This window comes from Bombina bombina, chromosome 9 (assembly GCF_027579735.1).
Source record: "Bombina bombina isolate aBomBom1 chromosome 9, aBomBom1.pri, whole genome shotgun sequence".
Classification (NCBI taxonomy): Eukaryota; Metazoa; Chordata; class Amphibia; order Anura; family Bombinatoridae; genus Bombina; species Bombina bombina.
In genome coordinates, this window is record NC_069507.1 from 30,261,850 (window position 1) to 30,288,757 (window position 26,908).

General features: G+C 37.4%; 1 long non-coding RNA gene across 2 annotated transcripts in view; it reads left to right on the forward strand.

Moving 5' to 3' along the window:
* LOC128639824 (uncharacterized) overlaps positions 1–26,908 on the forward strand; it is a 141,584-nt gene that overhangs the window by 100,763 nt on the left and 13,913 nt on the right. The window contains exon 2 of one of the 2 annotated variants that reach the window (XR_008399264.1): positions 26,431–26,468. The exons of the other annotated variant lie outside the window; for it this stretch is intronic. This is a non-coding gene — a long non-coding RNA (uncharacterized LOC128639824). The remainder of the gene's footprint in view (positions 1–26,430; positions 26,469–26,908) is intronic. 2 annotated transcript variants of the gene reach the window in all.

Below are 26,908 nucleotides of genomic sequence, written 5' to 3' on the forward strand. Positions count from 1 at the left end.
GGACTTCATCCAAGATGGCGTCCCCTCAATTCCGATTGGCTGATAGGATTCTATCAGCCAATCGGAATTAAGGTAGGAAAAATCTGATTGGCTGATGGAATCAGCCAATCAGATTCAAGTTCAATCCGATTGGCTGATCCAATCAGCCAATCAGATTGAGCTTGCATTCTATTGGCTGTTCCGATCAGCCAATAGAATGCGAGCTCAATCTGATTGGCTGATTCCATCAGCCAATCAGATTTTTCCTACCTTAATTCCGATTGGCTGATAGAATCCTATCAGCCAATCGGAATTGAGGGGACGCCATCTTGGATGACGTCCCTTAAAGGAGCCTTCATTCGTCATAGTCCGTCGGTGAAGAAGGAGGTTCCGCGTCGGCGGGAGGAAGATTCAAGACCCGGCTTGGAAGATGACATCGCCCGGATAGAAGACCTCTTCAGCGCCTCTTTGAAGATGACATCGGCCGGATTGAAGACTTTTCATCAGCGCCGCCTGGATGATGACTTCATCGGATGGAAGATTTCTTCAGCGCCGCTTGGAGGATTAACTTCTTCCGCTCTGGATGTCCACTTCGGTTCCATCGCTGCTCGGCTGAGTGAAGACATGGTAGGATGATCTTCAGGGGATTAGTGTTAGGTTTTTGTAAGGGGGGTTTGGGTTAGATTAGGGGTATGTGGGTGGTGGGTTTTAATGTTGGGGGGGGTTGTATTTTTCTTTTACAGGCAAAAGAGCTGTTTTCTTTGGGGCATGCCCCCACAAATGGCCCTTTTAAGGGCTGGTAAGGTAAAAGAGCTTTGAAATTTATTTAATTTAGAATAGGGTAGGGCATTTTTTTTATTTTGGGGGGGTTTGTTATTTTATTAGGGGGCTTAGATTAGGTGTAAGTAGCTTAAAATTGTTGTATTATTTTTAACATGTTTGTAACTTATTTTTTTATTTTTTGTAACTTAGCTTTTTTTATTTTTTGTACTTTAGTTAGTTTATGTAATTGTATTTAATTGCAGTTATTTGTAGGTAGTTTATTTAATTAATTTAATGATAGTGTAGTATTAGGTTTAATTGTAACTTAGGTTAGGATTTATTTTACAGGTAATTTTGTATTTCTTTTAGCTAGGTAGTTATTAAATAGTTAATAACTATTTAATAACTATTCTAACTAGCTAAAATAAATACAAAGTTACCTGTAAAATAAATATAAATCCTAAAATAGCTACAATATAATTATGAATTATATTGGAGCTATCTTAGGGTTTATTTTACAGGTAAGTATTTATTTTTAAATAGGAATAATTTATTAAAGTATAGTGTAGTGTTAGGTGTAATTGTAACTTAGGTTAGTTTTTATTTTACCGGTAAATTTCAGTTTATTTTAGCTAGGTAAGCTATTAAATAGTTAATAACTATTTAATAGCTATTGTACCTAGTTAAAATAAATTGAAAGGTACCTGTAAAATAAAAATAAATCCTAAGATAGCTAGAATATAATTATTATTTATATTGTAGCTATATTAGGGTTTATTTTATAGGTAAGTATTTAGTTTTAAATAGGATTCATTTAGTTAATAAGATAAATATTATTTTGATTTATTTAATTAATATTTAAGTTAGGGGGGCGTTAGGGTTAGTTTTAGACTTAGGTTTAGGGGTTAATAATTTTATTACAGTGGCGGCGGCGTAGTGGGGGGCAGGATAGGGGTTAATACATTTATTATAGGTGGCGACGGTGTAGTGGGGGCAGGATAGGGGTTAATACATTTAATATAGGTTGCGGCGGGTTCATGGAGCGGCGGTTTAGGGGTTAATACATTTATTATAGTTGCGGTGGGCTCCGGGAGCGGCGGTTTAGGGGTTAATATATATAGAGTAGCTTGCGGTGGGCTCCGGGAGCGGCGGTTTAGGAGTTAATCAGTTTATTATAGTTGCGGTGGGCTCCGGGAGCGGCGGTTTAGGGGGTAATAACTTTATTTAGTTGCGGCGGTGTAGGGGGGGCAGATTAGGGGTGTTTAGACTCGGGGTACATGTTAGGGTGTTAGGTGTAGACAGCTCCCATAGGAATCAATGGGATGTCTGGCAGCAGCGAACTTGTACTTTCGCTATGGTCAGACTCCCATTGATTCCTATGGGATCCGCCGCCTCCAGGGGTGGCGGATTGAAAACCAGGTACTCTGGGCCGTAAAAGTGCCGAGCGTACCTGCTAGTTTTTTGATAACTAGCAAAAGTAGTGAGAATGTGTCGCACTTGTGTGCGGAACATCTGGAGTGACGTAAGAATCGATCTGTGTCGGACTGAGTCCGGCGGATCGAAGTTTACGTCACAAAATTCTACTTTTGCCGGTCTTGAGCCTTTGATAACTAAGGCGTATCAGCCTCGCCACAAATACGCTGCGGAATTCCAGCGTATTTGAGGTTGACGGCTTGATAACTAGGCCCCCTAATCTGCTGTCCCTAACATCGCCGATACCTATATTATATTTATTACCCCCTAATCTGCCCCCCCAACGTCGCCGCCACCTACCTACACTTATTAACCCCTAATCTGCCGACCGGACATCGCCGCCACTATAATAAATGTATTAACCCCTAAACCGCCGCACTCCCGCCTCGCAAACACTATAATAAATTTTATTAACCCCTAATCTGCCCTCCCTAACATCGCCGTCACCTACCTACAATTATTAACCCCTAATCTCCCGCCCCCAACGTCGCCGCTACTATAATAAAGTTATTAACCCCTAAACCTAAGTCTAACCCTAACACCCCCTAACAAATATAATTTAAATTAAATGAACTAAATTTACTATCATTAAATAAATTATCCCTATTTAAAACTAAATACTTACCTATAAAATAAACCCTAATATAGCTACAATATAACTAATAATTACATTGTAGCTATTTTAGGATTTATATTTATTTTACAGGCAACTTTGTATTTATTTTAACTAGGTACAATAGCTATTAAATAGTTAATAATTATTTAATAGCTACCTAGTTAAAATAATTACAAAATTACCTGTAAAATAAATCCTAACCTAAGTTACAAATACACCTAACACTACACTATCAATAAATTAATTAAATAAATTGCCTACAATTATCTAAACTAAAATACAATTAAATAAACTAAGCTATATTACAAAAAACAAATACTAAATTACAGAAAATAAAAAAAATTACAAGAAGTTTAAACTAATTACACCTAATCTAAGCCCCCTAATAAAATAAAAAAGCCCCCAAAATAATAAAATGCCCTGCCCTATCCTAAATTACAAAGTAATCAGCTCTTTTACCAGCCCTCAAAAGGGCTTTTTGCGGGGCATTGCCCCAAAGTAATCAGCTCTTTGACCTGTAAATAAAAATACAATATCCCCCCCCAACATTACAACCCACCACCCACATACCCCTACTCTAAAACCCACCCAACCCCCCCTTAAAAAAAACCTAACACTAACCCCCTGAAGATCTCCCTACCTTGAGTCGTCTTCACCCAGCCGAGCCGAATTCTTCATCCAAGCGGGGCAGAAGAGGTCCTCCATCCGGTTGAAGTCTTCATTCAAGTGGGGCAGAAGAGGTCTTCCATCCGATTGAAGTCTTCATCCAAGCGGAATCTTCTATCTTCATCCATCCGGAGTGGAGCGGCAGCATCCTGAAGACCTCCGACGCAGAACATCCATCCTGGCCGATGACTTCCCGACGAATGACGGTTCCTTTAAATGACGTCATTCAAGATGGCGTCCCTCGAATTCCGATTGGCTGATAGAATTCTATCAGCCAATCAGAATTAAGGTAGGAAAAATTTGATTGGCTGATTCAATCAGCCAATCAGATTGAAGTTCAATCCGATTGGCTGATCCAATCAGCCAATCTGATTGACCTTGCATTCTATTGGCTGATCGGAACAGCCAATAGAATGCGAGGTCAATCCGATTGGCTGATTGGATCAGCCAATCCGATTGAACTTCAATCTGATTGGCTGATTGAATCAGCCAATCAGATTTTTCCTACCTTAATTCCAATTGGCTGATAGAATCCTCTCAGCCAATCGAAATTCGAGGGATGCCATCTTGGATGACGTCATTTAAAGGAACCGTCATTCGTCGGGAAGTCGTCGGCCAGGATGGATGTTCCGCGTCGGAGGTCTTCAGGATGCTGCTGCTCTGCTCTGGATGGATGAAGATAGAAGATTCCGCTTGGATGAAGACTTCAATCGGATGGAAGACCTCTTCTTCCCCACTTGGATGAAGACTTCAACCGGATGGAGGACCTCTTCTGCTCCGCTTGGATGAAGAATTTGGCTCGGCTGGGTGAAGACGACTCAAGGTAGGGAGATCTTCAGGGGGTTAGTGTTAGGTTTTTTTAAGGGGGGTTTGGGTGGGTTTTAGAGTAGGGGTATGTGGGTGGTGGGTTGTAATGTTGGGGGGGTATTGTATTTTTATTTACAGGTAAAAGTGCTGATTACTTTGGGGCAATGCCCCGCAAAAGCCCTTTTAAGGTCTGGTAAAAGAGCTGATTACTTTGTAATTTAGGATAGGGTAGGGAATTTTATTATTTTGGGGGGCTTTTTTATTTTATTAAGGGGCTTAGATTAGGTGTAATTAGTTTAAACTTCTTGTAATTTTTTTTATTTTTTGTAATTTAGTGTTTTTGTAATAAAGCTTAGTTTATTTAATTGTATTTTCGTTTAGATAATTGTAGGTAATTTTTTAAATTAATTTATTGATAGTGTAGTGTTATGTGTATTTGTAACTTAGGTTAGGATTTATTTTATAGGTAATTTTGTAATTATTTTAACTAGGTAGCTATTAAATAGTTATTAACTATTTAATAGCTATTGTACCTAGTTAAAATAAATACAAAGTTGCCTGTAAAATAAATATAAATCCTAAAATAGCTACAATGTAACTATTAGTTATATTGTAGCTATATTAGGGTTTATTTTATAGGTAAGTATTTAGTTTTAAATAGGAATAATTTATTTAATGATAGTAAATTTAGTTAGTTTAATTTAAATTATGTTTAAGTTAGGGGGGTGTTAGGGTTAGGGTTAGACTTAGGTTTAGGGGTTAATAACTTTATTATAGTAGCGGCGACGTTGGGGGCGGGAGATTAGGGGTTAATAATTGTAGGTAGGTGGCGGCAATGTTAGGGAGGGCAGATTATGGGTTAATAAAATTTATTATAGTGTTAGCGAGGCGGGAGTGCAGCGGTTTAGGGGTTAATACATTTATTATAGTGGCGGCGATGTCCGTTCGGCAGATTAGGGGTTAATAAGTGTAGGTAGGTGGCGGCGACATTGGGGGGGGGGCAGATTAGGGGGTAATAAATATAATATAGGTGTCGGCGATGTTAGGGGCAGCAGATTAGGGGTTCATAGGGATAATGTAGGTGGCGGCAATGTCTGGTCGGAAGATTAGGGGTTAAAATATTTTATTATAGGGTTTGCGATGTGGGGGGGGCCTCGGTTTAGGGGTTCATAGGTAGTTTATGGGTGTTAGTGTACTTTATAGCACAGTAGTTAAGAGCTTTATGTTCCGGCATTAGCCCATAAAGCTCTTAACTACTGACTTTTTTTTTTTGCGGTTCGAGTCTTGGCGGTAGAGGCTGTACCGCTCACTTCTTCAAAGACTCATAATACCAGCGTTAGGCAAATCCCATAGAAAAGATAGTATACGCAATTGACGTAAGGGGATTTGCTAAAAAATACAACAAACACACAGCGCCCACCGATTCAAAGTAGCTTAAGAACAATTTATTCATGCACATAAAGATAAAAATTCCCACTTACAAGATTGCAGTGTTAGAAAAGCCCTTCATACAAGTGATAGCAGTTGTCCGTTAATCACCATAAGCTGAATGCACCTTTGCCCACACGTCTAGGATTTGCGGTAGCCTCGAGTTGCGGAAAAAAAGTGAGCGGTAGACCGTTTCCTGTCTGACTCTAAATACCAGCGGGAGTTAAAAAGCAGCGTTAGGGCCCCTTAACGCTGCTTTTTAACCCTAACACAGAACTCTAAATCTAGGCGTTAGAAATTGAAAGTACAAAATACAAAGCGTAATTGTTGTTTTTTTTGTAAAATGGGCTGAACATAGGCGTCTATTAAATTGTCTTTCTAATCACTGCGTAATTCTGTAAAGAGAAGATCTCACAGTTTTTTTCTCGCAAACTAAAATACTTCTAACCCTAATAAACAAACGTATGTATATGAAAATATAGGCGATTGTAAGATGCTACATTCAGGAAGCAGCGTAATGTGATTTATATAGGCTGCTGGATTTCATTTTTAAAATGCTTCCCCTGCTTGCTCAGCAGTTCCTAAGAATACCTAGGTATCTTTTTCAACAAAGGATACCAAGAGAACACATCAAATGAAACAGTAGCAGAAAATGGTAAAGTTGTTTAAAATCATCTGCTAATCCTGAATCATGAAAGAAAAATAATCAGGTTGCTTGTCCCTTTAAGCTCACTCCTTCTTAGATATCGGCTGTTGGCTCACTCATGCAAGCAAAATGGAACCTAAAGTAAGAAAGGTGTGAATTAAAAAAAATATATCAACTATTTTATCTATTTATAGGGACATAAAACTCTTTTTTTCGTCTTTTATGATTCAGATAGAGCAGCAATTTTGAAAAACCTTTTTTATTTTACATCTATTATTAAATCTTCTTTGTCCAGGAGCGTGCACGTGTCTGGAGCACTAAATGGCAGCAGTTTCACAAGAATGTTATCCATTTGCAAGGGCACTAGATAACAGCACTATTTCCTGCCATGTAGTGCACCAGATGCTACCTAGGTATCTCTATAACACAATATTATACATTAGCAAGAGCACTAGATAACAGCACTATTACCTGTCATGTAGTGCTACAGATACTACCTAGGTATCTCTATAACACACAATATTATACATTAGCAAGAGCACTAGATAACAGCACTATTACCTGTCATGTAGTGCTACAGATACTACCTAGGTATCTCTATAACACAATATTATACATTAGCAAGAACACTAGATAACAGCACTATTACCTGTCATGTAGTGCTACAGATACTACCTAGGTATCTCTATAACACAATATTATACATTAGCAAGAACACTAGATAACAGCACTATTACCTGTCATGTAGTGCTACAGATACTACCTAGGTATATCTATAACACAATATTATACATTAGCAAGAGCACTAGATAACAGCACTATTACCTGTCATGTAGTGCTACAGATACTACCTAGGTATCTCTATAACACAATATTATACATTAGCAAGAGCACTAGATAACAGCACTATTACCTGTCATGTAGTGCTACAGATACTACCTAGGTATCTCTATAACACAATATTATACATTAGCAAGAGCACTAGATAACAGCACTATTACCTGTCATGTAGTGCTACAGATGGTACCTAGGTATCTATATAACACAATATTATACATTAGCAAGAGCACTAGATAACAGTACTATTACCTGTCATGTAGTGCTACAGATACTACCTAGATATCTCTATAACACAATATTATACATTAGCAAGAGCACTAGATAACAGCACTATTACCTGTCATGTAGTGCTACAGATACTACCTAGGTATCTCTATAACACACAATATTATACATTAGCAAGAGCACTAGTTAACAGCACTATTACCTGTCATGTAGTGCTACAGATACTACCTAGGTATCTCTATAACACAATATTATACATTAGCAAGAGCACTAGATAACAGCACTATTACCTGTCATGTAGTGCTACAGATACTACCTAGGTATCTCTATAACACACAATATTATACATTAGCAAGAGCACTAGATAACAGCACTATTACCTGTCATGTAGTGCTACAGATACTACCTAGGTATCTCTATAACACACAATATTATACATTAGCAAGAGCACTAGATAACAACACTATTACCTGTCATGTAGTGCTACAGATACTACCTAGGTATCTCTATAACACACAATGTTATACATTAGCAAGAGCACTAGATAACAGCACTATTACCTGTCATGTAGTGCTACAGATACTACCTAGGTATCTCTATAACACACAATATTATACATTAGCAAGATCACTAGATAACAGCACTATTACCTGTCATGTAGTGCTACAGACACTACCTAGGGATCTCTATAACACACAATATTATACATTAGCAAGATCACTAGATAACAGCACTATTACCTGTCATGTAGTGTTACAGATACTACCTAGTTATCTCTATAACACAATATTATACATTAGCAAGAGCACTAGATAGCACTATTACCTGTCATGTAGTGCTACAGATACTACCTAGGTATCTCTATAACACACAATATTATACATTAGCAAGAGCACTAGATAACAGCACTATTACCTGTCATGTAGTGCTACAGATACTACCTAGGTATCTCTATAACACACAATATTATACATTAGCAAGAGCACTAGATAACAGCACTATTACCTGTCATGTAGTGCTACAGATAGTACCTAGGTATCTCTATAACACATAATATTATACATTAGCAAGAGCTCTAGATAACAGCACTATTCCCTGTCATGTAGTGCTACAGATGGTACCTAGGTATCTCTATAACACACAATATTATACATTAGCAAGAGCACTAGATAACAGCACTATTACCTGTCATGTAGTGCTACAGATGTTACCTAGGTATCTCTATAACACAATATTATACATTAGCAACAGCACTAGATAATAGCACTATTACCTGTCATGTAGTGCTACAGATACTACCTATGTATCTCTATAACACACAATATTATACATTAGCAAGAGCACTAGATAACAGCACTACTACCTGTCATGTAGTGCTACAGATACTACCTAGGTATCTCTATAACACACAATATTATACATTAGCAAGAGCACTAGATAACAGCACTATTACCTGTCATGTAGTGCTACAGATACTACCTAGGTATCTATATAACACACAATATTATACATTAGCAAGAGCACTAGATAACAGCACTATTACCTGTCATGTAGTGCTACAGATACTACCTAGGTATCTCTATAACACAATATTATACATTAGCAATAGCACTAGATAACAGCACTATTACCTGTCATGTAGTGCTACAGATACTACCTATGTATCTCTATAATACACAATAGTATACATTAGCAAGAGCACTAGATAACAGCTCTATTACCTGTCATGTAGTGCTACAGATACTACCTAGGTATCTCTATAACACAATATTATACATTAGCAAGAGCACTAGATAACAGCACTATTACCTGTCATGTAGTGCTACAGATACTACCTAGGTATCTCTATAACACACAATATTATACATTAGCAAGAGCACTAGATAACAGCACTATTACCTGTCATGTAGTGCTACAGATACTACCTAGGTATCGCTATAACACACAATATTATACATTAGCAAGAGCAGTAGATAACCGCACTATTACCTGTCATGTAGTGCTACAGATACTACCTAGGTATCTCTATAACACACAATATTATACATTAGCAAGAGCACTAGATAACAGCTCTATTACCTGTCATGTAGTGCTACAGATACTACCTAGGTATCTCTATAACACAATATTATACATTAGCAAGAGCACTAGATAACAGCACTATTACCTGTCATGTAGTGCTACAGATACTACCTAGGTATCTCTATAACACATAATATTATACATTAGCAAGAGCACTAGATAACAGCACTATTACCTGTCATGTAGTGCTACAGATACTACCTAGGTATCTCTATAACACATAATATTATACATTAGCAAGAGCACTAGATAACAGCACTACTACCTGTCATGTAGTGCTACAGATACTACCTAGGTATCTCTATAACACATAATATTATACATTATCAAGAGCACTAGATAACAGCACTATTACCTGTCATGTAGTGCTACAGATACTACCTAGGTATCTCTATAACACATAATATTATACATCAGCAAGAGCACTAGATAACAGCACTATTACCTGTCATGTAGTGCTACAGATACTACCTATGTATCTCTATAATACACAATATTATACATTAGCAAGAGCACTAGATAACAACACTATTACCTGTCATGTAGTGCTACAGATACTACCTAGGTATCTCTATAACACACAATATTATACATTAGCAAGAGCACTAGATAACAGCACAATTACCTGTCATGTAGTGCTACAGATACTACCTAGGTATCTCTATAACACACAATGTTATACATTAGCAAGAGCACTAGATAACAGCACTATTACCTGTCATGTAGTGTTACAGATACTACCTAGGTATCTCTATAACACACAATATTATACATTAGCAAGAGCACTAGATAACAGCACTATTACCTGTCATGTAGTGCTACAGATACTACCTAGGTATCTCTATAACACAATATTATACATTAGCAAAAGCACTAGATAACAGCACTATTACCTGTCATGTAGTGCTACAGATACTACCTATGTATCTCTATAATACACAATATTATACATTAGCAAGAGCACTAGATAACAGCACTATTTCCTGTCATGTAGTGCTACAGATACTACCTAGGTATCTCTATAACACAATATTATACATTAGCAAGAGCACTAGATAACAGCACTATTTCCTGTCATGTAGTGCTACAGATACTACCTAGGTATCTCTATAACACATAATATTATACATTAGCAAGAGCACTAGATAACAGCACTATTACCTGTCATGTAGTGCTACAGATACTACCTAGGTATCTCTATAACACAATATTATACATTAGCAAAAGCACTAGATAACAGCACTATTACCTGTCATGTAGTGCTACAGATACTACCTATGTATCTCTATAACACACAATATTATACATTAGCAAGAGCACTAGATAACAGTACTATTACCTGTCATGTAGTGCTACAGATACTACCTAGGTATCTCTATAACACACAATATTATACATTAGCAAGAGCACTAGATAACAGCACTATTACCTGTCATGTAGTGCTACAGATACTACCTAGGTATCTCTATAACACAATATTATACATTAGCAAGAGCACTAGATAACAGCACTATTACCTGTCATGTAGTGCTACAGATACTACCTAGGTATCTCTATAACACAATATTATACATTAGCAAGAGCAGTAGATAACAGCACTATTACCTGTCATGTAGTGCTACAGATACTACCTAGGTATCTCTATAACACACAATGTTATACATTAGCAAGAGCACTAGATAACAGCACTATTACCTGTCATGTAGTGTTACAGATACTACCTAGGTATCTCTATAACACACAATATTATACATTAGCAAGAGCACTAGATAACAGCACTATTACCTGTCATGTAGTGCTACAGATACTACCTAGGTATCTCTTCAACACAGATTATCATGGGAACTTTTGAAAAATTGTATGTTCTGTCTGAATCACAAAATATATATTTTAGGGTTTCATATCCCTTTAATAATAAATGTTGTTGAACCTTTCTAGTATATCCCACAACTGATTGATTTGTTCTCTCTTCGGCAATTAAAGCCCTATTAAAAGCACATAACAGTGTCTGTTCATAGATGTGCTATATAAGATTTGTTTTTGTAACGGCTACTTGATATGATTATGTGAAGGAAAAAGGACATTATCTATATTTATTAAAGGAATATGAAACCCCATTTTTTCTTTCATGATTCAGATAGAGCATGAGATTTTAAACAACTTTCTAATTTACTTCTATTATGCTTTTTCTTTATTCTCTTGGTATCTTTTGTTGAAAAGCAGGGACGTAAGCTTAGGAGCCGGACCATTTCTGGAGCACTATATGGCAGCAGTTTTGCAAGAATGTTAACCATTTGTAAGAGCAGTAGAGGGCAGTACTATTTCCTGCTATGCAGTGCACCAGATGCTACCTAGGTATCTCTTAACACAGAATATCATCAGAACAAAGCAGATCTGATAATAGAAGTAAATTGTAAACTCTTTAGAATGTTATGTTTTGCCTGAATCACAAAAGAAAATGTGTGGGTTCATATCCCTTTAGTAGGAAATGATGACTTTATATACACATTCATTTGCTGGTGTTATTTTACTCAGGAGACAGTGTCACTTTAAACTTGTGCAGTCCAGAAAAAATCGCTTTGTCCAAATCTTTCTAAACAAATACTTGGGGAAATTATTATTTTTTTTTAGTTGGCTGCACTATTTGGTATTTGTTTTGTTTTAAATAAATACCGAATTATACATTTGTAGAACATATATATTCATCTTCGTTAATTGAATGTAAATGTTCCTAAGCTACAGGTTATAAAGTTCACGCGTAGCTTTATACCTACCTTTAGCGTGCTGGAAAGCTGCACTAACCCAGTCCTCTTCTTCACAGAGACCAGACTTGCTTATAGGAGGATTAGCATAGCGGCTCCCAGGGCATACCCTAAAGCAGTGTTTTTCAACCAGTGTGCCGTGAGAGATCCTCAGGTGTGCCGCGGCAGACTGACAACAGTGCGGGGGTATGTGACAGGCTCATCAGGCATCGTTTACAACCATGACATTGACATTCATTCATAGACAATCATTATGATTGTTTGTAAATGAATGTAAATATGTCATGTATAGTTTGTAGGAGGCATGGCATGACAGCACAGTACAGTGTATATATATATATATATATATATATATATACTGTATATATATATCCTGTATTAGGCTACAATTTGTGATTTTGTAAAGTTTTGGGATGGTGGTTTGCCACAGGATTTTTTAATGTAAAAAAGTGTGCCACAGCAAAAAAAAGGTTGCAAATCACTGCCCTAAAGAACCTTCTCATGCAGGCCTGGAAGTCATTGCGCTAAGACTTCTATTAGCACAGCCGCGGCTTCCACCTTAAAAACATCTCTAAAATTAGACACTTCCTTACGCAAGACACAACTAAGATTTTAATCCACTCTCTCATCCTCTCCCGCCTCGATTACTGCAACTCTGTCCTCTCTGGTCTCCCCACCTACCGCCTAGCTCCTTTACAATCCATAATGAATGCCTCTGCCAGACACATCTTCCTTACAAGTCGCTCTTCATCTGCTGCGCCTCTCTGCCAATCCCTTCTGGCTTCCTCTTGCCTCTAGGATCAAACACAAAACTCTCACTCTTACATACAAAGCCCTCAACTGCACTGCTCCCCCCTATATCTCAGACCTTGTCTCCAGATACTCTCCTTCCCGTCCCCTTCGCTCTGCTCACGACCTCCTACTCTCCTCCTCTCTTGTCACCTCCTCACACTCCCGTTTACAGGACTTCTCCAGACTGGCTACCATCTTGTGGAACTCTCTGCCTCGCTCCACAAGACTCTCTTCTAGTTTCAAAAGCTTCAAGTGCTCCCTAAAGACTCTACTGTTCAGGGATGCATACAACCTACGCTAACCTTACTTTATACCAGTTCCTCTCCTCCATTGCTATCCCCTGAACCCTCTTAGCATGTAAGCTTAAGAGTCCAGCTGTTTGTTGATCACCTTCTCAAGAGCTGACTACAACAGTGCGACTCTTGGCAGGGCCCTCTACCCATTTGATCCCTATAACTGTTTTTTTTGTACTCCGCCTTTGTTAATAGCGCTGCGGAATCTGTTGGCGCTCTACAAATAACTGATAATAATAATAATAATAATAATATGAAAAAGAGGAGCAATTAGTGCAGCTCTCCAGCACGCTAAAAGTAGGTATGTAACTCCTTAAAGGTAATTTAAAGAAAACACATTAATACTGATGTATTGTATCAGTATTTTTTTGTTTTCTTTAAATTTCGTTAAAACAAAATGAATATCCTTTTTCATTCGTAGTGAAACAAATGCACATCTCTACTTTAATCTGTTTACAATTTCCTTGTAATATCTATACAGAACACAACTGATAAATGCTGAGAGATACAAGATTCTCACATGAAGAGTCAGATCGCCAAATCCTTGTATGAAATGGATTCAAAAGGTTTTCTTACAATAATAGCTCTGAATTGTGCTTGATGATTAAACACCATAACTCTTTAGACTTAACAGATTAAATAAGTATCCAGTAAACCGGATGCAAGTTACGTGCCAAATACAGACATCTTTATTGTACTTTGTCTGATCTGAGCTCATTATCACTCAATAAAACTGCCACATCTGTGTAACAGATTTTAGATCAGATGGTCTCAGGTCCAGATCCATAAAGTGGTGATAAATCATGTAGTTTATAAATGTACCTGCAGAACTCTCACTTTCACGTGTAAACTGTATATTTACTGGCTTCATAATTAAAAAACAATTACTGAGTTGTGAGCGTCCCTCCGCTCCCTGCCATTTCCATTTCTGTATATTGTAGTGCTGTAGAGAGCAGTTACATCCGCTCTCTGGGTAGCTCTCACAGCGATACTTATATCTTGGAGTCATTATTGTAGAGAGTAAAGAGGAATCTCTGCAGTATTTTATTATTGAACTATTGCTTGAATTGAACTATGTGTTTAATCTTCATTAAGAGGCAATTCACTGTTGAACATGAGCTGAACAAGGCCGCTGACTGGTGTCTACGCACCTCTATGCACATATGCTGCCCCTGATTGGCTCAGCAGCACCATTGTTCAGCTCTGGACCAATGGTGCCTTGCCAGTCTGGAGCTAACTTTATCTATGTGTTACTATGTTTTACTATTCTTTATTTATATCCCATTAAAATATGTTGTACCCTTTTAATTGGATTTGCACAGATCTTAGTGTGTCGAACTTTCTAAAGAAGAAATCAGGCTCTGAAAAGAACCAATTACCACGAGCGACTGCCTTCTTCTGCATTCAGATCCGAATTCACGTCTACTCTTTATAATAACACTTATTGACATAGATTTTTTTTTTTTTTTTTTGAGTTTTTAAAGAGCTTTATTGTAGGATATTAATGTGTCACAACATAATTAAAGATCGTACAACACCCAACATCATTGGGATATAAACACTTGATGTAAGAAACAGTCTATGTAATAATCGTTGGTTATCATAAACTGTTATGACTCTGAGGATTGGCTTTTCATATAACACACAGCATAATTATAGATTAAACAACATCCAACATCATTGGGATATAAACACTTGATATAAGAAACAATCTATGTTATAATCATTGGTTATCATGAGCTGTTATGACTCTGAATATTGGCCTTTCATATAACAAGTAACACAAAGATCTACACTGGAACATCAATTAGTGATATGATAATTCTACCCATGTACCACCTCATGCTATTGTGTAGTGAATTTGCTGCTTGTGCACTGAAAGCAGGCATATTACAGTGGACTTTCTTCAGTGATATGGCTAACTCAGCTAAGTGACATTCTAGTTATAACATCATATATTATGAGGCTTTGTGCACCAATTTATACAGTCTGTCTTTGACGACCAGTCCCAGTCTCTTAAAGAACCTGTCTTGTTATTTTCCTCAGCAGCTCCGGCCATAAGCCACCCGAGGGTAATCAATTATTAAAAATGGGAGCAGAAGGCATATACATGCTACACTGTACTTGTGCTGCAGAACACATTATCACATTCAAACGCAAAAAAAACTATTAACGCAACTGCCTTAGTGAAAACTTAAACTTCAAACAAACTATATTTTATAATAAACTAATAAATGTCTGATAAATGTCATTCCCCAGCAGCGATCATTCAGGGTGTATAGTAAAAGTAACTGAGATTGAAATTACTCAACCTCCCATGTCCGTTGGTGCCAGGGAGCTTCGTACATGTGGGATCAGTATAACGTCCCCAGGGAGCCTGCCAGGATCAAACGTGAATCCCCCAAGGTCCATAGTTGTAACTGTGTAGGGCAGGCTTGTATACTTTGTGGGCCACATACCGCCTGCCTCATGGCAAATGTTTGTCAGAGGGCTACTGTCAGATGTGCTTGTCGGGTGATCACTTAGCTCTTTCCAGGGAACCCTCCTGGGCCTCTTCGGGGCCAGGCCCGTTGCTGAGGGACGATCTCTCTGAGCAGCTCGTGGCTGTGTTCCGGTAGGCTTTTTCAGTGCTTGCGTCTTCAATTTATTGCCTCCCGTTAACCGGATTTTTTGGGGTCGGGCTTGATGGCGTGGTGCTGATGGGGGTCTTGAGGGGAAGTCCTTAGGTGCGTGTGGCGCCCGTCTCTGCTTGACAGCAGAAGCAGGCAATACGGCTCCCTGTGATGCAATATCTGTTAGCGCCATCTTCCCTGTTGCTCTGATTTCCTCTCGGGTGCCGGCAGTAGGGGTTTTCTCATCGGGCGCCTGCAGGTTATCTATTGTGCCGATCTTATGTATCAAAAAGTCATAAGGGGCTCTTTCAATCATTGACTCCAAGAGTTGTTCGAGTTTTAAATAATGCAAATTAAAGTATGTTGTCGTTTCTCCATTTTCTGTGGCGGCCATTTTACTGTGTAGTTTCTTAGTAGTTCTGCGTGTTCCGTGAACACTGTCTGCCTGGAACTTAATGACACTCTTCGCGTGTGCAGCAATTATAGTGATGGCAGCACAGAGGTATTATAGTGTCCAGTGTAGACGAATACCCTCAAATATCTGAGGGGGGTGACGTTGCCTATATGAGAGCCGCCGCTCTAGGCCTCTAACGTTCGATGCTGAGCTCCTGCTTCAATAATACAGCAAAACAGCAAAACAAGGTTCTGCTAGACAGAGTGGATGAGTATAAGTTGATTGTTGCTGTTTCACTGTAGATTCTCTCATATAATCAGCGGATTATTAAGTGATCCACAGGAGCACAGGAAAGTGCGACCATTCAAGATCATGGTTCGGACACGCCCCCCTATTGGCATAGATTTAAATAATCAACACACAAAAAAGATAAACAATAAATAACAGTACGAATCAGTAGCTATACTGGAAATTAATATTTATTACAAGCATTATTGTTTGAAATCAAATAGGCTAGTTATTCTCATTATCTGGTCTTACTAACTCAGCACCAGACAGATGGGACTTCAGCTGTGAACAGAGGAGTTATTGGGGCACTAAATATAGAGAGCACATTACAGTATTTTTAAAGGGTATAGAGCCTTGCTGTGGTTATTAAATGTGCACAAACGGCACAATTATGAAAAAGATATACAATGTCTGCACATGTAATAAAGAAAAGTCCTCAGAGAATTTGTCTGATGCCCACATCTCATTTTTATCCCAGTAAAAACACAGTCTGGCTACCGTTAATGTCCTGAAAGCTACCAACTCTCCCCCTTTACACTTAATTATCTGCATCACTTATGTTTGTTTTTGTACACAAACAACATTATGAGCATTAACTAATATTCTGATAATGAGATTTCAGAGATTTTCAGTGTCATGCATTCATCTGTCTTGCAAAACAAGAGTTAAAGCCAACACTGGTTTAACCCTTTAGCTGTAAGAAGGGGCTGTACCATCACTATGCAGTTCATCACAGCCTTCTCTGGCAAACAAGGGGTTACACACATACACCCTTTCTGTGTGCAGTGTATGGGAAATCTCTCAGATGATGATGTGGCATTTTATGAACCGACCTTCACAAGTCCCCGGCCTGTGTGGCCACGTTTCACTGTAAAATAAAATACATTTAAACACTTTGCTTCGTCTTTCAAAGAGGCCTCTTAGACTTTGCAAAGATTCTGCTTTGATCAGTCCCAAGAACAATCTGGCCAGTATTTCCTCTCTTCTGAGAAACTAACTACAGCACGTGGCAGGCATTTGTTCAGGGTTCACCAAAATTATTTATATATTGCGGCACATTTCAGCGTGGGCTCCACAAACACTCACATTGTTTAAGCCATTTAAAAAACTGTACCAAACACAAGGGCTTTTATCTTTAACTATCATAAAACATGGTTATTGGTTATAACCTATAAAAATCTATTACATGCATTTAAAAGAGAGTGTTCAAAACGTTCCAAAATGAAAAACAAACAGTTATCTGAAATCTAATAAATTTAATTGTGATGATTACACATTGTTCTTGAAACTTGGAGGAATTGTATTTTTTTTATTGATTTATCCACCTCCGTTATCAGTAATACACTTACAAATAGTTCTGATTTGCAGTCCATATTGTCAGAGGGAGGTATTGTAGAAATGTTTGTAATATGTGTATATACTGTATATATATATATACTGTATATATATAAACTTTTTATACTGTATATATATATATATACACACACATTGTATATACAGACATACCTCATTTTATTGTGCTCCCCTTTATTACGCTTCACAGATATTGTGTTTTTTTTACAAATTAAAGGCTTGTAGCTATCAGCAGCATTTCCCCATCTTATATAAACATATAAACACATAAATACACATAAAGTTTTTTTTATTTAAGGTATGTACATTGTTTTTTTTAGACATAATGCTATTGCTCACTTAATAGACTACAGTATAGTGTAAACATAGCTTTTATATGCACTGGGAAACAAAACAATTTGTGGGACTCAATTTATTGCCATATTTGATTTATTGTGGTGGTCTGGAACTGAACCCACACTATCTCCAAGGTACCCCTGTGTATATATCAGAGAAATGAAAAATGCGACAAAAATTAAATGTTTAGGGTTGAGATGTCTTTTTAACTTACTTGGTACCATGGATACATCCAAGGTTTTCTCACCGCACACAAAACATTGCGCCTCACGCACACACAGACACCATTTATATTAATCATATATTAAGGATCTCACGTCACACAACCATAAACAATCATGTTAACCCCAAACAACCCGTGGTGCTCTGTGATGTAATAATTGTTGTATTACTGGTGGTTGATTGGTTGTGCTTTAGTTTAGCATTTGCAGCAAAATTAACCTATGTTACATACAAATTTAATTGTATAAATAGGAAAAATGTGTGCTGTAATTTGGCCAAAAATATTTTTTATTAACAGAATTTGGCAGCACACTTCTGGTTCACTTGTAGTGCACCTTTTGAGAAACACGTTAATAGATTACAATGTGTTTTGTCCCTGCAAAGTAGATATAGTAAACACATATATAAAATTACACTCAGGAGCTGGAAGTGTTGCAGCTACCAAGCAAGACACAGCCAGTGCTAAATGGAGTTGTGTGATTTTTGATCCCAGGCATACGTAGCTGCAAAGTAAAGGGAATTCACCTTAGTTTTTAATCCCTTTTGGGGTTTAAGAAAATCTATATATCTAGGGTCATAAATGCAAAGATTACATATTCCTACATACTAAACACAAATTAACTGTTCTGCTTCATTACAACAGTTAAAGGGATAGTAAAGTACAAATTAAACTTTCATGATTCAGATAGGGAATGTAATTTTAAACAACTTTTCAATTTACTTTTAGAATCAAATGTGCTTTGTTCTTTTGATATTCTTAGTTAAATAGACTCATATGCTAATTTATAAGCCCTTGAAGGCCGCCTCTTATCTGAATGCATGTTACTGTTTTTTTACAGCTAGATGGCATTAGTTAATGTGTTTCATATATATAACATTGTGCTTACACACGTGGAGTTATTTAAGAGTCAGCACTAATTGCCTGAAATGCAAGTCTGTCAAAAGATCTGAGATAAGGTGGCAATCTGCAGAAGCTTAGATACAAGGTAATCATAGAGGTAAAAAGTATATTAATATAACTGTGTTGGTTGTGCAAAACTGGGGAATGGGTAATAAAGGGATTATCTATCTTTTTAAACAATAACGTTTTTGGTGTTTACAGTCCCTTTAATGATTTTAACAAAGTTCCCTGAGCACATTTTACTCCTGCTTAGAACTTAAACACATAGGAAAAGTTTCACACCCAAAGTACACCTCAGAAAAGCATATGTGCATATCCTCCAATCACTGCCCACAGTTATATCCTCTGTCCACCAACTTCCTGCATACCTGAAACTGAAATTGCAAATCTCATTACAAATTTGATATCATTATCAGTACAGCTAAACTTGGTGTTGGCAACGCTAGGTATAATTTACCAGTTTATCAGCCTCTCCAAGTATTCTATGAAGCTGATTTGTTGAAGTTTACTTATCTGTCTATTTAGTGAATCAGCCAGACAGAAACAAAAAACATGTAGGGGCCCATTTATCAAAGGGCTTGCGGACCTGATCCGACACTGCGCATCAGGTCCGCAAGACCTCGCTAAATGCGGAGAGCAATACGCTCTCCGCATTTAACATTGCACCAGCAGCTCACAAGAGCTGCTGGTGCAACGCCGCCCCCTGCTGACTCGCGGCCAATTGGCCGCCAGCAGGGAGCTGTCAATCAACCTGATCGTATTCGATTGGGTTGATTTCCGGCGATTCCTGTCCGCCTGCTCAGAGCTGGCGGACAGGGTTATGAAGCACGGAGCTTGATAAATGGGCCTGCTAGTCTTATGTAATTTACTTTAAGTAGTCTGTATGTATATATATATATTGTACTGTATATATACAGATCTAGCACCCCTTGCACACCTGTGTTAGTGCTATCCACTTTTGTATATCAAATAAAGTCACCTGGCTCCAAGTTCCTGAGTCCTCGCCTTTCTTCTTGTATTCTGTATATATACATACATTTATATTAGATTAAAGAGGCACAGAAGTAAAAAATAAATGCTTATTACTCAGATTTTAAGAAAATTAGACTGTGGCAAAGCCTTAGCAAAATCACTAAAAAAAAATAAAGGAATCTTAGTTATATGGAAACTTCCCTTTTTGCTCACAGTAAAGTCTCATTATAATCTAACTATTAAAGTTCTCACTTTCACAATTAAGATAAGTCAGACCAGGTTCTTATACATGTTGGTTTCACAATGTAGCAAACAGTTTAATGCTTTCAGATGATGTGATTGACTCTTTCACAGCCAGTCCTTGAGTTGACCTAACACAGTTTCCCCTTTATAACTTGCTGGCTCCTCCAATAAAGTGCTAGACTGCAGTTAGCGAGTTTTTTTACTAGGTCATAAAACCTCTGCCCTTCAGGGCACATTCAGTTTAAGTACATAGCACTGTCAAAATGTTTTCTAAATGCTGATGCCAAACACCCTATTAACCCCTTAACGACTGAGGACGTGCAGGGTACGTCCTCAGAAAAAAGGCAGTTAATGCCTGAGAACGTACCCTGCACATCCTCAGTGTGGAAAGCAGCTGGAAGCGATCCTGCTCGCTTCCAGCTGCTTTCCGGTTATTGCAGTGATGCCTCGATATGGAGGCATCCTGCAATAACGTTTTTAAGTCATCCGGTGCAGAGAGAGCCACTCTGTGGCCCTCTCTGCACCGGAGATCGGTGGCTACCTGCGTTGGTGGGTGGGAGCCGGACCGGGAGGCGGGTGGCGGCCATCGATGGCCATGTGGATGTGAAGGGGGGCGGGATCGTGGGCGGGGGTGGCTGGGGGCGCGCACGGGCGCGCGCGTGCACGGGAGGGTGGGGGCGGGCGCGTGCACGGGGAGGGAGCGGGTGGGAACCGCTACACTACAGAAAATGGGAAATAAAAAATATATCAAAAATAAAATTTTAAACAATAAGCAAGGTGGTGGGGGTTAGTCTGTGGGGGGTGGGGGGGGGGGGAAGCTACACTACAGAAAAAAAACAAAAAAACCAAAAAAAAAGCATTTTTTATTGTAAACTGGGTACTGGCAGACAGCTGCCAGTACCCAAGATGGCCCCCAATAAGGCAGAGGGGAGGGTTAGAGAGCGGTTTTGGGGGGGATCAGGGAGGTTGGGGGCTAAGGGGGGGATCCTACACAGTAGCATATGTAAATATGCTAAAAAAAAATTCATTTTTTTTTAAAAACCCTTTTATTTTAGTACTGGCAGACTTTCTGCCAGTACTTAAGATGGCGGGGACAATTGTGGGGTGGGGGTGGGAAGGGAGCTGTTTGGGAGGGATCAGGGGGTGGGATGTGTCAGATGGGAGGCTGATCTCTACACTAAAGCTAAAATTAACCCTGCAAGCTCACTACAAACTCCCTAATTAACCCTTTCACTGCTAGCCATAATACACGTGTGAGGCGCAACAGGATTTAGTGGCCTTCTAATTACCAGAAAGCAACGCCAAAGTCATATATGTCTGCTATTTCTGAACAAAGGGGATCCCAGACAAGCATTTACAACCATTTGTGCCATAATTGCACAAGCTGTTTGTAAATGATTTCAGTGAGAAACCTAAAATTGTGAAAAATTTTACGTTTTTTTTTAATTTGATCGCATTTGGCGGTGAAATGGTGGCATGAAATATACCAAAATGTGCCTAGATCAATACTTGGGGTTGTCTACTACACTACACTAAAGCTAAAATTAACCCTACAAGCTCCCTAAAAGCTCCCTAATTAACCCCTTAACTGCTGGGCATGATACACTTGTGGTGCGCAGTGGCATTTAGCGGCCTTCTAATTACCAAAAAGCAACGCCAAAGCCATATATGTGTGCTATTTCTGAACAAAGGGGATCCCAGAGAAGAATTTACAACCATTTATGCCATAATTGCACAAGCTGTTTGTAAATGATTTCAGTGAGAAACCTAAAGTTTGTGAAAAAATTTGTGAAAAAGTGAACAATTTTTTGTATTTGATCGCATTTGGCGGTGAAATGGTGGTATGAAATATACCAAAATTGGCCTAGATCAATACTTTGGGATGTCTACAAAAAAAAAATATATACATGTCAAGGGATATTCAGGGATTCCTGAAAGATATCAGTGTTCTAATGTAACTAGCGCTAATTTTGGAAAAAAATGGTTTGGAAATAGCAAAGTGCTACTTATATTTATGGCCCTATAACTTGCAAAAAAAGCAAAGAACATGTAAACATTGGGTATTTCTAAACTCAGGACAAAATTTAGAAACTATTTAGCATGGGTGTTTTTTGGTGGTTTTAGATATGTAACAGATTTTGGGGGTCAAAGTTAGAAAAAGTGTGTTTTTTTCCATTTTTCCTCATATTTTATCATTTTTTTTATAGTAAATTATAAGATATGATGAAAATAATGGTATCTTTAGAAAGTCCATTTAATGGCGAGAAAAACGGTATATAATATGTGTGGGTACAGTAAATGAGTAAGAAGAAAATTACAGCTAAACACAAACACTGCAAAAATGTAAAAATAGCCTTGGTCCCAAACGGACAGAAAATGGAAAAGTGCTCTGGTCACTAAGGGGTTAAAAGAGATTTTTTTTTTTCTACTGAAGACACTTGATAAGTTTTAAGTCTGTCCTAGGCTAAATTTTATGCACAAAATACTACAGAGCTTGTATGTGCATGAAACTGGCTATAGATTAAAGGGACACATCTCTACATTTCAAATTTGGTTTGAAGTATTTTTCCAGTATGCTTCTATGTGTGCACATGCGTCTTGTAAAACTGATCACCGCTTTAGCTATAACAATAACTACATATGCTACTAACTACAATAAACTACTTTCAGTCTTACTCTCTGATTGACCACAGTGATGCTCACAAAGACGTACAGCTGAATAAGTAGTGTTTACAAACAGGAACAGCTATAAACGTGGTACCTCTCTGGGGGATTTCTAGTTTCCCTTTTGCACTTGGAGCAGTTATCTGAAAATAATATATTCCATTTGTCATAATTCATGTCTTGGCTGCCAGAAAAGTTCTCAATGCTTTCCATTGCAGCATTGTCTGACATCCTGATGCAAAAATGACATGCTCTGATTCATTAAAGCAAATAGCTTGTGCTCACTCCTGTGGAGTTGTGCAGGAACCAGCACTCATTGACAAAATTGTAAGTCAATAAATAATAAATAAATAGCCCTGAGATAAGGGGCAATCTGCAGAGGCTTAGATACAAGGTAAAAGTGTATTAATATAACTGTGCTGGTTGCAAAACTGGGGAATGGGTAAAAGAGGGATTATCTATATTTTTAAACAATACAATTTTTTGAGTAGACTGTCCATTTAATATCTATTGTGAACTGTAGTATAGTGTGTATTACAATGGTCATGTTAGACACAGCTCAAGGACACAGCCACTCAATCACAAAATACAGTTCAAGTAGTAAAGTTTATAATTTAGTTCTTTGCTATATACCGAAACTCACCCTATCTGTCAGTAAAGTAAATCGCTAACACAGCGCCTCTGGCCGCCCACGGCACAGCACTTTCTCCAATGAGGTGAAGTTTTCACCTCTAGACCAATAGCCATGCTAGGATGTCAGTTGACACGCATGGCTATTGGTCTAGAGGTCATTTTTACATTATGATGTCACATTAAGGGATCAATTTATCAAACAAAAGGAAAATTATTCTTGTAATTTTCCTATGTGTTCTCAGCTCTTCTTTAGGAAAGCGCATCTGTGCTCTCAAATTTATCAAAATAAAGTCGTTTTTTTCTTTGCACTTCTCAATAGAAGAGCTGAAGAGAACTAAAGACAAATTTCTCTAGTCGGATTAGTATCTGCTCCTTATTTATCACTGAAAATAAACAACTATTCTCCATGTACGTCATATATAAGCGCCAATAGAAATATTTATACAGCCCCCCTAGTAGCTTTGTTAACGCCCCTCTTCAACAAACTGTCATGGAAGAAAATAGATCTACATTTTAATTGTTCATTGTTTCTATGTTAGCGCTTCTTTTATATCTTATTTGTATTCCCCAATAGATATAATTTTTGTGCTCTGTTATATATTATTTAGGTGCGTGATTATATATTTTTTTTATCATCCCAAAAATAAATTATTATTGTGCTCCAATAACCATTATTATTGTGCTTTGATATAGATTATTATTTTTTGTAACTGTTTCTACAACTGGTAGAGAATAGATTTCTATTGCTTTTCTCCACAGTAGCTATGGAGAACTTTAATGCAGTAACTTGCAGGAAAACTTTCAGTCCTCTATAGGAGAATATAAATGATAAATTTGTAACTAGAATTAATGAGGAGAACTATATTGAATAATACTAAGGGTTAGATTTATCAAGCAAGAGTGGACCGAGGCGTACATATTCGCTCCTGTCCTCCCCAGCTTGCCTCTGGCGGGCAGCAATCCGCTGGCAGAATTCAACATATCACACCAGCGCTATTTTGCCCCGCCCCCTGCCCATGCATAAAATTATTTAGTTTAACCCTTTTTTGGAGAACATGTTCTCCAAGGAGAATGGGAACAAAGTAGGAGAATTTTACAGTCGAACTTGCCCAATTTTAGGCGCATTTTTGAATGATAAATAGGGGCATTATTTCTCATACAAACTTTTAGGAGAAAATACAGGAGAATATCAATGATAAATTAAGCCCTTAGTGTTATTACAATCTTTATTTCTTACACAGATGTTTTGCTATACGTAGTGTAATTAACAACATATTCTATGTACATACACAAAATGACAATGGGTGTTGTAAACAGATTTACTTACTTTCCCTTATCCTGTTACAACATAATTTAGTAATCTGAACGGGGAGAGTTTATAGCATTAGATTCATTGGACGTTTACAAGAGAACAATAATCTAATTACGTATTTTGTGATCTATTTAACAAATGCTTGAAGCATTACTTTTGCTGTGGGCTGTGTTTTTATAGCAATATGGTTTGTGTAGTTTACTTCCACATCGTATGTTTTTCTTCTGTAGAACCCCACGGTCCCACAAACCGTGTCGCTAAAGTGAAACGGAATAAATAAATAGAGTTGCAACTGGTTTGAATTGGTATTTTGTGATAATTATATATAGCAACTCTATATGGAACATTTGTTTTGGGGTCACTATTTCTTTCAATGCAGCAATTCCTTGACCAATGCAGCAGCTCATTAAAGGGACATTAAACACTTTGAGATGGTAATATAAAATGATAAATCATATATATATATATATATATATATATATATATATATATATATATATATATATATATATATATAAATATATATATAAAAGTCTGCAGTATACTTTCATTATTTATTTTGTCCCCTTTTCCTGTAATTCCATTCTGAAATTGCGAGGTTTTTCAGTTCCTGTTAGAAATAGAAAAGCAGAACTATTATATTCCACACGACTATTGGCTTATAGACACTAAAACTTTACACTTATATTTAAACAACTAATGAAAGTTTAAAAAAATACATCTACATGCTATTCTTAGACTAATCTTTTCTTTGAATGCATCATTCTATCTAGCATTAGTGCTTAATGTCCCTTTAAATCAAATAGCACATGACATTTTAATAGACTTTCCAATTGACTAAGATTATAAAATCTTACTTAGTGCTATTGCTATCCTTTGTTGGAAAGCATACCTAGGTAGTTTCAGGAGTAGAAATGCAATATTGGTTGCTAGTTATGATTTCTGCTAAACACATGCCTCTTGTCATTGACTCATAAGAAGGTGTTCTTTTAGTGTAATTCTGGTGCAGAGCTAACTTTAATTATGTGTTTAACCCCTATATGGAGGCAAAAGTTCAGTAATAATATAGAGCCTTTTCTTTCTTCCCCATTTCTGTAATGCTCATGTTCCTGTTCCTAACTGGCTACAGAAACGGAAGGATAAATATACTCTAGAAGTATTCAAGAGGTATGTCTGTGAATTGCAAAACAATGCAAATGCTGCTAACTAAATGAAAGTGTGCAAAACGTTTATGTTGTATACAGTACTTCACTGATATGTAGGCTAGAGGTATGTATACAATTACATTAAACAGATTATTGCTGGCTCAAGACAGAAATAAAGACATCAGTCAACAGATACTTTTTTTTTATTTATTTCTGTTCCTTTTTGGTACAGCTTAGAATCCCTGCAAATAAAATATTTTTTTTTTAAAATTCTTTTATCATTAAAATAAATAAATAAAATTACTTGGAAACTGCAATATGGCAACAAATATTTAAATAAAATATGTTGGTTTAACAAAAAATTGTTTGAAAATGTAGACATTACACAAAGTATATTTTATTGTGTCAAAATCCTTTAGCTATAAATAATGGTGCACATAAAATCACAGTAGACATAAAATA